Source organism: Mustelus asterias, chromosome 8, assembly GCF_964213995.1.
Source record: "Mustelus asterias chromosome 8, sMusAst1.hap1.1, whole genome shotgun sequence".
NCBI classification, from domain to species: Eukaryota; Metazoa; Chordata; class Chondrichthyes; order Carcharhiniformes; family Triakidae; genus Mustelus; species Mustelus asterias.
This window is the reverse complement of record NC_135808.1, coordinates 97,212,636-97,228,261: the sequence shown is the minus strand read 5'-3', so window position 1 is coordinate 97,228,261 and position 15,626 is coordinate 97,212,636. Positions and strand designations below refer to the sequence as shown.

General features: G+C 43.2%; 1 protein-coding gene across 1 annotated transcript in view; it reads left to right on the top strand.

Annotated features, from left to right (window-relative positions):
• Window positions 1-15,626, top strand: part of agbl4 (AGBL carboxypeptidase 4) — a 769,208-nt gene that overhangs the window by 74,810 nt on the left and 678,772 nt on the right. The window lies entirely within an intron of this gene.

The following is a 15,626-nucleotide window of genomic DNA, read 5'->3' as shown; positions in this document are numbered from 1 at the left end:
GGAGCTGTCTTCAAATGTATTTCACATATACCACCATGTACTGCAGACTGATAGAGTGTTGCTTGGCACGAGTGATGCGGCATTCTGAAAATACATATGCATAACAATGTAGTTCCTAACTAACTCTTCACTAATCGTGTAACAATATAATAAAATCAACAATTTTGTTCTTTCCATCACAATCTCAGCGATGCAATAAATTATTAACTTCAATAATGTAATTAATTACTCATTGTGTAAATAATGTTAAATCTTTTTCTTCACAAGGTGTACTCATTGTCCGAGGGTTACTGATCATGGTGGCAAGTAGGTATAGAGGGGACATGAGATAGAATTGTTTATGCAAAGGGTGGTGGGTGCCTGGAATTCGCTGCCCAATTTGGGGAGGAGGCAGAGACTTTTTAAAAAGTACCTGGATCAGCACCTTAAGTGCTGTAAGCTACAGGGCTGTGGGCCGGGTGCAGGAAGGTGGGATGCGAAAGGGCACCTGGGTGTCCTCGGGCTGTCATAGACAAAGTGGACTGAATCGCCTCCTTCTGTGCTGGTTCCATCTATTGTGCTCCTATTTTATGGAATTCGTATGCCCACTTATTTTTGATTGTTTTTATGTAGTTGGCTGAGTTCACATTATGATATTAAAACAGCATCGATAACCAAAAGTAATAGACTCTTGCATTGCTCATGATGTGGCGGAGGATATTTCATTTTTCTATTTTGCATTGTGATGGAGTCAGCACAAGCTGATCGGCTAAAGACAGCAGTGGCATGTGCGTAGGGAGCTTGGATGGAGGCAGTGATGGTGACCGACCTAAGGGGCCTTGTCCTGGGGCTCGATGTGGATGGTGATTTCACAAGGGGGGGGATCAATACATTTGGAGGTTCAGGTGATCACATGACCTGGGCTGTAGGACGCAAACAGACCCAAGTGTCTCAGGTGGTGTGAAAAGTGGCCCACATGATCAGGTACGCTGGAGAAGAGTTGTGGTGTAGGTGAAAAAAGGTGAACGTGAAGGCTGGAATTGGTAGCGGAAATGAGGGAAAATATGGTTAGTGTCGGTGTTTCAAATATTTATTAGTGTCACAAATAGGCTTACATTAACACTGCAATGAACTGTGAAAATCTCCTAGTCGCCACACTCCGGCGCCTGTTCGAGTACACTGAGAGAGAATTTAGCATGGCCAATGCACCTAACCAGCACATCTTTCAGACTGTGGGAGGAAACCGGAGCACCCGGAGGAAACCCACTCTGACACGTGCACATGCAAACTCCACACAGATAGTGAGCCAAGCCAAGAATCGAACCCGGTCCCTGGTGCTGTGGGCAACAGTGCAAACCACTGTACCAGTGATTGCCCAGCACCATACAGCGCACAGGGATGTTAGCGATGATTCAGATAAAGATTCAGATAGAAGTGAAATCTTGTCCATTGGTTTTCTCGTTGGGTCACTTGGTAAATTTAGTTCTTTTGATTTGTTGGTCTCCATGGGGATGATAATAGCACACAGTGTATTATTGTCAGGGCCACAAATTTGTTCTGATTGAGTAGGTTAAATAATGGTTTTATTATGAGGAAACATGGGGCTTTTTACAGTATGTTCCTGATCAAGTTCTGTAATACCTGTTTATAAGGGGAAACTGTAAACAAATGGCTTTTATGATTTTATGTTCCTTTTTATTATTGTAGTCAATTTTTCCTTTATTTTCCAAAACCTACCAAGAGGGAGGTTCATAGAATCCCTACAGTGCAGAAGGAGGCCACTCGGCCCATCAGTCTGCACCAACCAAAACCCACTCAGGCCCTATCCCTATAACCCCATGCGTTTAACTCTAGCTAGTCCCTCTGACACAAAGGGGCAATTTAACATGGCTAATCCACCTAACCCGCACATTTTTGGACTGTGGGAGGAAACCGGAGACCCAGAGTAAATCTACGCAGACATGAGGAGAATGTGCAAACTCCACACAGACAATGGCCCAAGCTGGGAATCGAACCCAGGCCCCTGGCGCTGTGAGGCAGCAGTGCTAACCACAGTGCCACCGTACCATCCCTGGGTTGGAGATGCCATTTCCAGGTCAACTAAACTCCTAATATAGTGGCAGACAGTCTGTACCACATTTCTGGCTGCCAGCCATTCTGGATAGGCAGATACCCTGATGGCAAGGACCCATGTCCAAATGGTTAAAATGAAGAATAAAATTCAAGTTATTATTCTATGAGTCTTGCAGATTTTGATTTTCAAAAGCCGCAGCACTTGTCACTTGTTGAACTCAGTACACCTTGGTGCTAACTGGCAGGAAAGCCCTCTCGTTGGCATTTTTAAAGGGATTATACCATACTTGCATGTTAGTTGCTGGTTTATCATTTCAGTCTTCTGCTTGACATTGGACAGTTTTGGTGTGTTTCATCATTTTGGCAAGTTCACTTTGTTCAAATTTTGCACGAGCGTTATTTATCACAGAAATAGTTTGGTTGCGGTCTTGCCTGGTTTCATATGTCTGCCTTTGGGATGGAGGATGGAAGGGAACAGCAAATAAGACCACAAAACAAAATCAGCTGTGGAAATGGGAAGAGGAGGAGGGCATTGAACAATTAGCACAGAGGGTGTTTAGAAGTGTTCCCTAAATTTCCTCCAGGGTTATTGCGAGCAGATGAATGTTTCGAGGTTCGCAATATCCACAGAGGGCATTTAGTGAACACTTCTCCAATGTTAACCTTACCCTGGACCAATATTTGAAATGTTCTTGAATAAAAAAGGTTACCACCAAGCTACTTTACTTGCTACAGTAAGTCAAGCCTTGGTTGAACAGCACAGTTCAGCTCCAGAAGTGTCCAATGGACAATGGATCTGAATTTCAGAGTACAGGTGAGTGTGACATCAAGGCAACATTTAGCCAAGTGTGACATCAACGACCTCAAATAAAACTGAAGGAAATGTGAATAGAAGGCAGAATGTTCCACTGGCTGGAATCATATCTATCTCAAAGGAAAATGGTTGTGGTTGTTGGCGGTCAATTAACTTTGGTGAGTCTGGAGATTGCTGCAGAAATTAATCAGGGCATTGTTCTAAGACTAATCATCTTCAACTGCTTCATCAATGACTTTCCATCCATTGTAAGGTCTGAAGTGGGGCCGTTCACTGATGATGTTCAGCCTTATTCATAACTCCTCAGATAATGAAGCAGCAGTCTATGTCCCCATGCAGCAAGAACTGGTTAACGTCCAGGTGTGGACTGATAAATGGCAAGTAACATTTTTGCCACACAACTATCAGGCAATGACTATTGCCAACAAGAGAGAATCTAATCATCTCTTTTTTGACATTCAACAGTATGACCATTGTAGAATCCCTCACCATCAACATCCTGGGAGTTGGCATCGACCAGAAACTTAACTGTCTCAGCCACATGAATACTGTGGCGACAAGAGTAGGTCAGAGGCTGAGAATTCTGGAATAGCTCGCCTCCTGACTCTCCAAAGCTTGTACAACATCTGCAAGGCGCAAGTCAGGAGTGCAATGAGATACTCCCCACCTTGTAGGATGAGTGGAGCTCAAGAAACACAACACCATCCAGAACAATGGCGGCACGGTAGCACAGTGGTTAGCTCTGCTGCTTCACAGCTCCAGGGACCTAGGTTCGATTCCCAGCTTGGGTCACTGTCTGTGTGGAGTTTGCACATTCTCATCGTGTCTGCATGGGTTTCCTCCGGGTGCTCCGGTTTCCTCCCACAGTCCAAAGATGTGCGGGTTAGGTTGATTGGCCATGCTAAAATTGCCCCTTAGTGTCCTGAGATGCGTGGGTTAGCGGGTAAATATGTAGGGATATGGGGGTAGGGCCTGGGTGGGATTGTGGTCGGTGCAGACCCGATGGGCCAAATGGCCTCTTTCTTCATTGTAGGGTTTCTATGATCTATGAACAAACCAGCCCACTTTATTGGCACCCTATCCGCCACCTTAATCTTTCACTCTCTATCCCCAGCACACAGTGGAAATAGTCGCTAAAATCTTGCTGCCATTCATGCCAGTGGGATCTTATGGTCCCATTGATGGCACACCCCTGCCACATGTTTCCCTGCAGCAAGGGGTGCATTCACCGGGAAACCCCGTTGACAATGACGGGACCATAAGATCCTACCGCTAGCCAGTTTGTGCCACCTCCTGCTGCCACAAAACGCGTCACGGAGGGAGAGGAAAATCCCATCCAGTGTATACCATTTACAAGTTGAGTCAGGGAACAAATGTAGTTTTAAGTGATCTATAATTGTATTGTTAAATATTAGAAATAAGGTATAGATTTAAGTTAATTGAATTTAGTGTTTCTGTGTAAAAAGGGTGCAACTCTATTTGGATTCATGTTAATCAAAGGTGTTTGCATGTATGGTGGTTTTTGGTTTCAGTTCAATCTATTGTGCTAGGAGAGTTTGTGACGGGAGAAATAAACACAAGCTTGGGGAAGAATGAGATGTTGATTAGCAACCAGGAGCACTTTCAGAAAGACAGACCTTCTGATTGTGTTTTAGCTGAATTCATAGCCGTTGGCAATAGAAAGCTAGAGAGGAAACAGCTCTTAGATCTGCTCAAAGCAGGAAAGCTAATTCTAGAAATCAGGGAATGAGAAAGAAGCTCCAGGACTATTGAAGTAAAAAGGAACGAAGAGGAACTGCCATTGAACAGGAAACTGTTCATTGAAGTTAAAGTTAGACCTGAGAAGAGAAGAACCAATGTGTACAGCTATAGAAAAGCTATGTAGCTGAAGCAATTATATACTTATTTCCAGTTTTTGAAACAATACTATTCTGTTGGGGACTGAGTACCTGAGTTTGTGTGTAGAAGTTCGGATGCATGTTGGCATTCAAGATAAAGGAATACTGAAAGGAGAGTTGAAAAACCTGGAGGAGGTTGATCCTTGCTGAAACAACTGAGAAAAAGCATTGGTTGATAGGATAGTTGGAAAATCTGGAAGTGGATCCTTGATGAAAACAGCTGATGGAAAGAAGATTTTACAGCGTGTCATTTTGAAAGTAGAGTTTGGAAACACTTGTGTGACAATCATCTGGGGGAATTTGAGGAGAAATCCACAGAAGGTCAATTGAGTGACATCACCAACTGGGATCGTAGCAGAAACTCCTTCAACAGCACCTTCCAATTCCATGACCTCAACTACCTGGAAGAAGGGTAGTAGATGGATGGGAACACCACCACCTCCAAATTCCCCTCCAAAGTCATACAACATCCTAACTTGGAACTATATGACGGTTCCTTCAATGTTGGTAGGATCAAACTTGGAATATTCTTCCTGATAGCTGGCTCTGACTGCACTCCTCAGGAACCAGTGCTCTCACCAGTTTTCAAAGCAGAAAACTGATTTCTGAGCGGGACCCCAGAGGACTCCTGCACTACTTGTCTAGTTCTCTTAGACCACATAGTGGTCACCCATTTCCTTTCTGCCTCCAGGCCCTTTAGCTGAGTGACTACCTCTCTAAAAGTGCTTTCAGCTGATTGGCAGTTAACTGCCACTGACAGGCTGTCTTTTAACTGGATATATTAACTAATTTGCTGTTTCTTTTGCAATTTTAAAGATCAAAGTACTATTCAAAATGGTAAAGTAAATTTCAGCTCGAGAAATACTGACCAGAGAGATTCTACTTGCACCAGATTCCTGACTTGGCACTTCTTTACAAAGTACTCCTTTTTGACACACTGCTCCACACTGATCTGTCAGAATTTAATGCATATATTAAACAGGTGACTGATAACATAGGGCAAAGGAATAAATCTATACACTTGAATCATGTCCATTTTCAAGAGCCCATGCTCATGGCCAAATTGCACTACTGTCAGACCTATGGGTCAACTACAAGTATCATTTAGCAAACTGTTGGAAGTTTCCAGCATTAACTCTGATAGCTTTCTGTAATACAGGCAACAAAGATTATTTCTGCATGCTGCATGAATTTGCACCGTGAAGGAATAGCATATGGGCCTTCAAATAAACTGCATTTTCTCAGAGTAGCATTATCATTCATATCATAACAAATAACATTGCAGGTTGATCAGTGACTACAGGAATTCTCTCTAAAAAGCTTTTTTAATGATTGTATTTTACAGCCTTTTAACAATACTGAAAACTAAATACCTGGCTGCCTAAGACCTTTCTGCCATCAACAAGGCATAGGTCAGGAGTATCATGAAATACTCCCCACTTGTCTGGATAAATGCAGCTCCAAAAACATTCAAGAAGCTTAGCATCATCAAGGACAAAGCAACCCACTTGATTAGCACCCCATCCCTTACCTTAAACATTCGTTCCCTCGACCACTGGTACATGGTGGCTGCACTGTGCCCTTTCACGGCATGTTCCAAGAAGAGCAAGGACAGCAGGTACCTGAGACTATCACCTGTTTCTTTATCGTTGCTGAGTCAAAATCTTGGAACTCCCCTCTTAACAACATCATGGGTGTACTTACACTACGAAGGAGTGACGAAGGAGCAGCGCTCTGAAAGCTAATGGTATTTGCTACCAAATAAACCTGTTGGACTTTAACCTGGTGTTGTTAAAACTCTTACTGTATTTACCCCAGTCCAATGCCGCCACCTCCACATCATGTACTTACACTAAACAGGCTGCAGTGGTTCAAAAAGATGACTCACCATCACTTTCGCAGGAACACTTTCTTAGGATGGGTAATAAATATTGCCTTGCCAACGATGCCCACATCCCGTGAACACATTAAACAAAAGCCCTGTCTGAGCTTTAGTGCCCATCTCTTTCCTATTCTAGTACTCCTAGGTACCCCCAGTGGCTACTGCATGGGATTTTGAAGGCTTCAGGTGCCCAGTTTCATAAATAGAGGCATTGTGCAGAATTATTCACCTCCAATAAGGGAGAACATGGAGGTGAGAGAATGCAACAATTCCAGCTTCCCATCATCCTAGTTTGTTGGCATAATCCTGCCAATTTGAAGAGGCCAACTGGAATTTTCTTGTTGATTTCTGGACCCCCTGTTGTGTAGTGGACTAATTCATCTGCCGAGAAGCAGCTTCCTGGGACAAGACCTGGGGCTCAGTGCTCCAGGCCAACTTTGAGATCACAGCTGTCTAGCCACATCATAGGCCACTATGTGGTAGGATGTCCCTCTATAATGGTAGCTTGGCTGTTGAGTCTAATTTTTATTTAAAATTTTAAAAAGTTGGAAAGTGGAAACCTCTATCTCTCTCTTAGGTAAAAAGGCAGCCTGCTGCTTCCTTTGAGCTGGAGGCCTACTATTAGATCTCCAGCTTCAAAGAGTCCATCCACCATAATTAAGTGGATCATGAGTCTGTCCTCAGGCCTTGAATTGACCAATTTAGGAAAAATCACAGCTGGTTGACTTCTCCTCACAGTATGTGATTGTGATCCTAATTTGGCCCAATCCCAAAGGATAAAATATTACTTATAGCGAACAAAAACAAATGATGAACCCTTATAAAGCACTGTTTCAGTCTGAACAGGAGCTCTGGTGTTTTACAGAGTTGTGAAGACTCCCCGACCTTCCACTTATCCCAATTTCTAAAAATCCTATTTTTGCTGGGAGGTGTTGCAATGGGGGAGAAATATAACTCTCACATGTGGGAAATCCAAACTCAGCAGGGCCATTTTAACTGAGTGCTGAGTTCAAACAGACCCCATTTTCTCTGGAGCAATGCCTTTAACTTGCAGTGTGGGAATTTTGATCCCTCAGTGAGGTCATAAATGCTCTTGATGGGTGGGTAAACTCTGTAGAACTGTGAAGCTATCAGTTTATTTAAATTGAAAAATGATACCTCAGTAGTTAGAGGTCAGTGAGAGTTGAAAAAATTCAAGCTGTCAGGTTATTTGAATGGCTAGTCCTTTAAAAATTTAAAATAAATTTCTGCCTATGACTGTGAGAGTTCAAAAAACTCAGGCTGTGGCTAGCCCTTTATAATTGAATAAAACTGCCTGCCTGTGTCTGCCAGTGGGAATTGAAAAAATTCTGTTCCAGCAGTTTCAATAGCTGTTTGTGGACAAGATCCTAAGCACTATCATAGCATTATTGTTTTAATGCTTGGCTGCTTTCCACCACCTATGATCACAGCTCGGGACAGAGGGAAGAGGGTTCATAAGTTCATAGTTTAATTGACAGCTCAAAGAAGTTATTAAATGGTTTTCTCTCTTTGATGTTGTGGCAAAATTGTTGTGGCAATAAATACAAATTTTATTTTAAAAGGGACTAAGTATTTCAGTGGATTAAAATTTTATTGAATCGGCTTTCACAAGTGGCAGTGTTTTTTGTTGTGAAGTCTGCAATAGATATTTAGAATTTTATTGCATCTCAGCATGAATCCTGAGGTCTGTCTATGGTTGATATTGGGTAGGATTGAGGGTGGATGGTGGATGGCATGACTTGGCCCTGAGTTGGCTTAGGGGTTATACAGATCCATGGGAGCGACTGGGAGCTCGTGCATTGACTGTTGGTATAGGTCATGGAGGTGGATGTGGGATGTGAGTCGTAATGATATAGTACTAAGTAGGCATAGGGGCTATAAGGGGTGATGGACATGTGTGTGGGCTTGGGTTGGCAGGTATGAGGGGCCATTGGGAGTGGATGGTGCTTGGGTTGGAAGGATGGAAGAGGGAAAGAAGGGCCATTGGGGGTGATTAGCATGAGTTGGGATGCATTGACAAGCATGGCATAGGGAGTGTGAGGGCTAGGGTGCTTAACATTTAACAACATAACTGGGACAAAGTTCCAGAGAATGGAGGGGGGCCTTTTAAACTGCCAGCCTTGACAATCAGCAGCCCTTGTGGCAACCTCTGATCTGTGTTGGGGGTGGCAAAGCTGACTGCATGCTGCACCTGCTTCCCTGGAATGAAGATCCTGCTATTTGGGGTGCTTTACCTGAGACGGATGCAGCAAGCCGGGTAATTTCTTGACTCATGCTAACTGACAGCAGAGCAAAAATCCAGGCAATTGTGTCCAATTCTGGACATCAAACCCAAGAAAGGATGTGAAGGCTTTGGTGAGAGTGCAGAAAGATTCGTGAAAATGTTTCCAGGGATAAGGAACATCAGTTATGTGGATAGATTAGAGAAGAAGAGGCTATTCTCATTAGGGAGGAGTAAATTAAGAAGAGAGTTGATATGAGTATTCAAAATCATGAGGAATCTGGAAAGAGTAAATTGAGAGCAACTTTTCCCATTGATGGGTAGGTTGGAGAACCAGAGGATTTGATTTGATTTATTATTGTCACATGTATTAGTATATAGTGAAAAGTATTGTTTCTTCCACGCTATACAGACAAGCATACCGTACATAAGGAAGGAAAGCAGAGTGCAGAATATAATGTTACAGTCATAGCTAGGGTGTAGAGAAAGATCCACTTAATGCGAGGTAGGTCCAATCAGAAGTCTGATGGCAGCAGGGAAGAAGCTTGAGTTGGTTGGTGCATGACTTTAGTATCTTTTTCCCAACGGAAGAAAGTGGAAGAGAGTATGTCCAGGGTGCATGGGGTCCTTGATTATGCTTGCTGATTTTCCGAGGCAACGGGAAGTATAGACAGTGTCAATGGGTAGGAGGCTGGTTTGAATGATGGACTAAGCTTCATTCACGATCCTTTTAGTTTCTTGCAGTCTTGGACAGAGCAGGAGCCATACCAAGCTACACTAATATCAGGTCAAGGACACAAGTGATTAGGATCTGGATTCACTGAGAGTGTGATGGAGGTAGATTTAATCATGGCTCTGAAAAGAGAATTGGACAAGCATCTGAAGAGCAAATTTTCAGCTGGCTAAAGAGAAGCAGCAGAGGAGTGGGACTAGCTGATTTGATGTTGCAGAGCGGCAGCATGAAATGATGGGATGAATGGTAGCCTTATGTGCTTTAACCATTCTATGATTCTGTGACTATTCCTTGAAAGTCCACTTCTCTTTAAAATGACCACAGGCTTTTCATGTAGTTTGGCCAGATCTCTCACTCCTCCCAGTTGGTGAACTGCCTTTTGGCAACAACATTAGCAAGATCAGCTTGACAAGTACATTGTTAAGACAGAACCATGAAAATTAATTGAGTCTTCCTCTAAAATGTATTGGCAGATCCCCACCCATGTTGTGCTCGATTCACACCCCACATGAAAATGGATCCCATTTGGCCTGAAATTTCCATCCCCTGCAGTATATTGCCATACTTATTTGGACAGGCAGTGATGAAACTTGGGGGAGTCACTTCAGATATATTGCATACACAAGCATCAAGTCAAGGCATTTTTGAAATTACTTACCTCTCGCTAGGTCCCGAACCTGCTTCTCCCAAAATAGCTGATATGGCGAACAATGCTAGGAAACTGACAGGATGCCCAGTGCCAATATTTTTGGGCCCTGTCAACCTTCATTCATAACCTCGGTGGGGCCGGAAAATTCAGACTAGGCCGTCAGACAATTTTGAGGGTAATTTTTAGACTTATTTTAAGATAAACATCCTGTACCTTTCCTTGTCACAATTTCCTGTTGCACTATTTCTACTGTACTTGAATTTTCTGTTTTTCATTAAAATAGTTCATTATTTATACCGAGTGATTGAGTGCTCCTACCTGCATTTTCAACCTAGGTGGCACTGCAGTGCTATTCTATAGCTTACACCCTTGTGATTGGATGATTCCAAGCTGACTGTTGCTCCAAATTGCATCTTCCAGGTTTGCCATTTTTCACTAAATCGAATCCTTACCTGTACTCCCCACATCAGAAATTTCAAAAATACCCAGCTACTCGTTTTAAAAAAAATTTCTAATCAAATTATCTGAAACATAGCAGTGGCATTCAATTAAAAATAAATTTCTGAGACTTCCCCACCCATTGGCTGAAAATTAAATAAATATTTATATTGCATTGAATTCTAATCTCTTACAGAACTAATTAATAGACTGGTTAAATGGTTCCAAGCAGAACTTCTAAATTTATAAATATGAAATGAACTGAAGTTGTGACCATATGTGGCAACATGTAAATAATTCAAAAATTGCCTCCCCAAACTAGTAGCTCAAAATTAAACAAGTAAATGGTTGTGATGTATTTATCAACTAATTCATCAACTCTTGCAAATGTAGTTTGCATGGTTTTGCTAACACTGTGTGTAAGGTAATGTGGAAATAAATAATTGATTCAGTGTGGGCATTTCATTTACTGGACAAAAATTAAATAATTCTGGCAATCAGGGATACAGTAGCATAGCGGTTATGATATTGGTCTGTAATTCACAGAATGTAAGATTAAAATCCACCATGGCAATTTCAGAATCTTAGTTCTATTTTAAAATATCTTTGGAAATTACAGAGTCAATGTCAGTAAATATAACCCTGAAAATTCAACTACTTTACGAATGTCCTTGTGGGAAGGAAACCTGATGTTTCTGCTGTGGCCTATGTGTAAGTGCAGCCCTTCATCAATGTGGCTAGTTCTATGTATTGGCTTAATCAGTCACTGAAGCCTGCAGGGCAATTAGGGATGGACAGTAAATGTCAGGCATGCCAGTGTTGCCCACAACTCGAAAATGAACTAAAGAACTAAAGTAATTATTTAATAATGAGAACATGGTGGTTTTGTTTAATGTTTGGGTATTATAAATAGTGTTTTTTTAATGCACTTTTCGAAATCTCCCTAAAACTCTTGAGGGATAAGATCTCATGCTGAATATTTTTATAAAATATATATAGATATTCTCATGACTATTTCTAAAATTTTAAAAGCTGAACAAAGATCCTTAACATGGCTTAAACTGTGGCTGGAACTCTACCACCTCGCCCGCCATGGAATCCTCACGGGCGAGGATCCAACAATGGAGATCTCTGTTGACCTCGGGTGGGAATTTCCGGTCTCATCCGAGCAAGGCAGTAAAATCCCGCCATAGAACCATAGAACCATAGAAAATTACAGCTCAGAAACAGGCCTTTTGGCCCTTCTTGTCTGTGCCCGAACCATTTTATGCCTAGTCCCACTGACCTGCACTTGGACCATATCCCTCCACACCCCTCTCATCCATGAACCCGTCCAAGTTTTTCTTAAATGTTAAAAGCATTTACCACTTTATCCGGCAGCTCATTCCACACTCCCACCACTCTCTGCGTGAAGAAGACCCCCCTAATATTCCCTCTAAACTTTTCTCCTTTCACCCTTAACCCATGCCCTCTGGTTTTTTTCTCCCCTAGCCTCAGCGGAAAAAGCCTGCTTGCATTCACTCTATCTATACCCATCAAAATCTTATACACCTCTATCAAATCTCCCCTCAATCTTCTACGCTCCAGGGAATAAAGTCCCAACCTATTCAATGTCTCTCTGTAACTCAGCTTCTCAAGTCCCGGCAACATCCTTGTGAACCTTCTCTGCACTCTTTCAATCTTATTTACATCCTTCCTGTAACTAGGTGACCAAAACTGTACACAATACTCCAAATTCGGCCTCACCAATGCCTTATATAACCTTACCATAACACTCCAACTTTTATACTCGATACTCCGATTTATAAAGGCCAATGTACCCAAGGCACTCTTTACGACCCTATCCACTTTTAGGGAACTCTGTACCTGTACCTGTATTCCCAGATCCCTCTGTTCAACTGCACTCTTCAGAGTCCTACCATTTACCCTGTACGTTCTTCTTTGGTTTGTCCTTCCAAAGTGCAATATCTCACACTTGTCTGCGTTAAATTCCATTTGCCATTTTTCAGCCCATTTTTCTAGTTGGTCCAAATCCCTCTGCAAGCTTTGAAAACCTTCCTCACTGTCCACTACACCTCCAATCTTTGTATCATCAGCAAACTTGCTGATCCAATTTACCACATTATCATCCAGATCATTGATATAGATGACAAACAACAATGGACCCAACACCGATCCCTGCGGCACACCACTAGTCACAGGCCTCCACTCAGAGAAGCAATCCTCCACAACCACTCTCTGGCTTCTTCCATTGAGCCAGTGTCTTATCCAATTTACTACCTCCCCACGTATACCTAGCGACTGAACCTTCCTAACTAACCTCCCATGAGGGACCTTGTCAAAGGCCTTGCTGAAATCCAAGTAGACAACATCCACCGCCTTCCCTTCATCCACTTTCCTGGTAACCTCCTCGAAAAACTCTAATAGATTGGTCAAACATGACCTACCACGCACAAAGCCATGTTGACTCTCCCTAATAAGTCCCTGTCTATCCAAATATTTGTAGATCCTATCCCTTATCACACCTTCCAATAACTTGCTCACCACCGACGTCAAACTTACTGGCCGATAATTTCCCGGATTTCTTTTGGAACCTTTTTTAAACAACGGAACAACATGAGCCACCCTCCAATCACCCGGCACCTCCCCGTGAATACTGACATTTTAAATATGTCTGCCAGGGCCCCTGCAAGTTCAACACTAGCTTCCCTCAAGGTCCGTGGGAATACCCTGTCCGGTCCTGGGGATTTATCCACTCTGATTTGCCTCAAGACAGTGAGCACCTCCTCCCCTTTAATCTGTGAAGGTTCCATGGCCTCCCTACCAGTTTGCCCTATTTCCGTAGACTCCATGCCCGTTTCCTCAGTAAATACGGATGCAAAAAACCCATTTAGTATCTCCCCCATCTCTTTTGGTTCCATACACAGTCTACCACTCTGGTGTTCAAGAGGACCAATTTTATCCCTCACTATCCTTTTGCTCCTAACATACCTATAGAAGCTCTTTGGATTTTCCTTCACTCTGTCTGCCAAAGCAACCTCATGTCTTCTTTTAGCCCTCCTGATTTCCCTCTTAAGTAGCTTCTTGCACTTCTTATACTCCTCGAGCATCTGATGTGTTCCTTGCTGCCTGTACATTTCATACAACTCTCTCTTCCTCTTAATCAGTGTTACAATCTCCCTCGAGAACCAAGGTTCCTTATTCCTATTTACTTTGCCTTTAATCCTGACAGGAACATACAAACTCTGCACTCTCAAAATTTCTCCTTTGAAGGCCTCCCACTTTCCATTTACATCCTTACCAGAGAACAGCCTGTGCCAATCCACACTTCCCAGATCCCTTCTCATTTCATCAAATTTGGCCTTTTTCCAGTTCAGAACTTCAACCCGAGGACCAGATCTATCCTTATCCATGATCAGGTTGAAACTAATGGCATTATGATCACTGGATCCAAAGTGTTCCCTCACACTCACATCCATCACCTGCCCTAACTCATTTCCCAATAGGAGATCCAATATCGCATCCTCTCTAGTTGGCACCTCTATATACTGATGTAGAAAATTCTCCTGAACACATTTTACAAACTCTACCCCGTCTAAACCTTTAACAGTATGCGAGTCCCAATCTATATGTGGAAAATTAAAATCCCCTACTATCACAACTTTGTGTTTCTTGCAGTTGTCAGCTATCTCTCCGCTGATTTGCTCCTCCAGTTCTCGCTGACTATTGGGTGGTCTATAATACAAGCCCATTAATGTGGTCATACCTTTCCTGTTTCTCAGCTCCACCCATAGGGCCTCTGTAGACAAGCTCCCTAATCTATCCTGCCTGAGTACCGCTGTAACATTTTCCCTGACCAACAATGCCACCCCCCCACCTTTTATCCCTCTGCCTCTATCCCGCCTGAAACATTGGAACCCTGGAACATTGAGCTGCCAGTCCTGCCCCTCCTGTAGCCAAGTTTCACTAATGGCTATAATGTCATATTTCCACGTGTCTATCCACGCCTTCAGCTCATCTGCCTTCCCTACAATACTCCTGGCATTGAAATAGCCAAAAAAAATTTCCACCACACTCTACCCTTCCATTTGTGATTTTGCTTGAACTAACCTGTCTTTTTACCCCTGCTCCACTATCTGCTCTGGCACTCTGGTTCCCACCCCCCTGCAAATCTAGTTTAAACGCTCCCCAATAACACTAGCAAATCTCCCTGCAAGTACATTGGCACCTTGTAGTTTAGGTGTAACCCGTCTCTCTTGTACAGGTCCCACCTGCCCCAGAAGAGGTCCCAATGATCCAAGAATTGGAAACCCTGCCCCCTGCACCAGTTCCTCAGCCACGTGTTTATCCGCCCAAGCATCCTACTCCTGCCCTCACTGGCATGTGGCTCAGGTAGCAATCCTGAGATTACTACCCTCGGGGTCCTGCTTTTTAACTTCCTTCCAAGCTCTTTGTACTCACTCTTTAGGACCTCCTCACTCTTCCTTCCCACGTCATTGGTACCGACATGTACCACGACATCTGGCTGATCACCTTCCCTCTTTAGAACGCTGTGCACGCGATCAGAGACGTCGCTGACCTTGGCACCTGGGAGGCAACAAACCATGCGGGAGTCTCTGTCCCGACCACAGAACCTCCGGTCCGTACCTCTGACCATTGAGTCCCCTATCAGTACTGCTCTCCTCTTCTTCATCCCACCCTTTTGCGCTGTAGAACCAGACTCAGTATCAGAGTTCCGGCTGTCGCAGCTTGTCCCAGGTAAAGCATCTGCCACAACAATATCCAATTCAGTATACCTGTTGTGGAGGGGTATGTCCACTGGGGAACCCTGCTCTGCCTGTCCTTTCACACTGCCATTTCCTCTCCTTACAGTAACCCAATTTCCTGTGCTCTGCTGCTTAGGTGTAACTATCTCCCT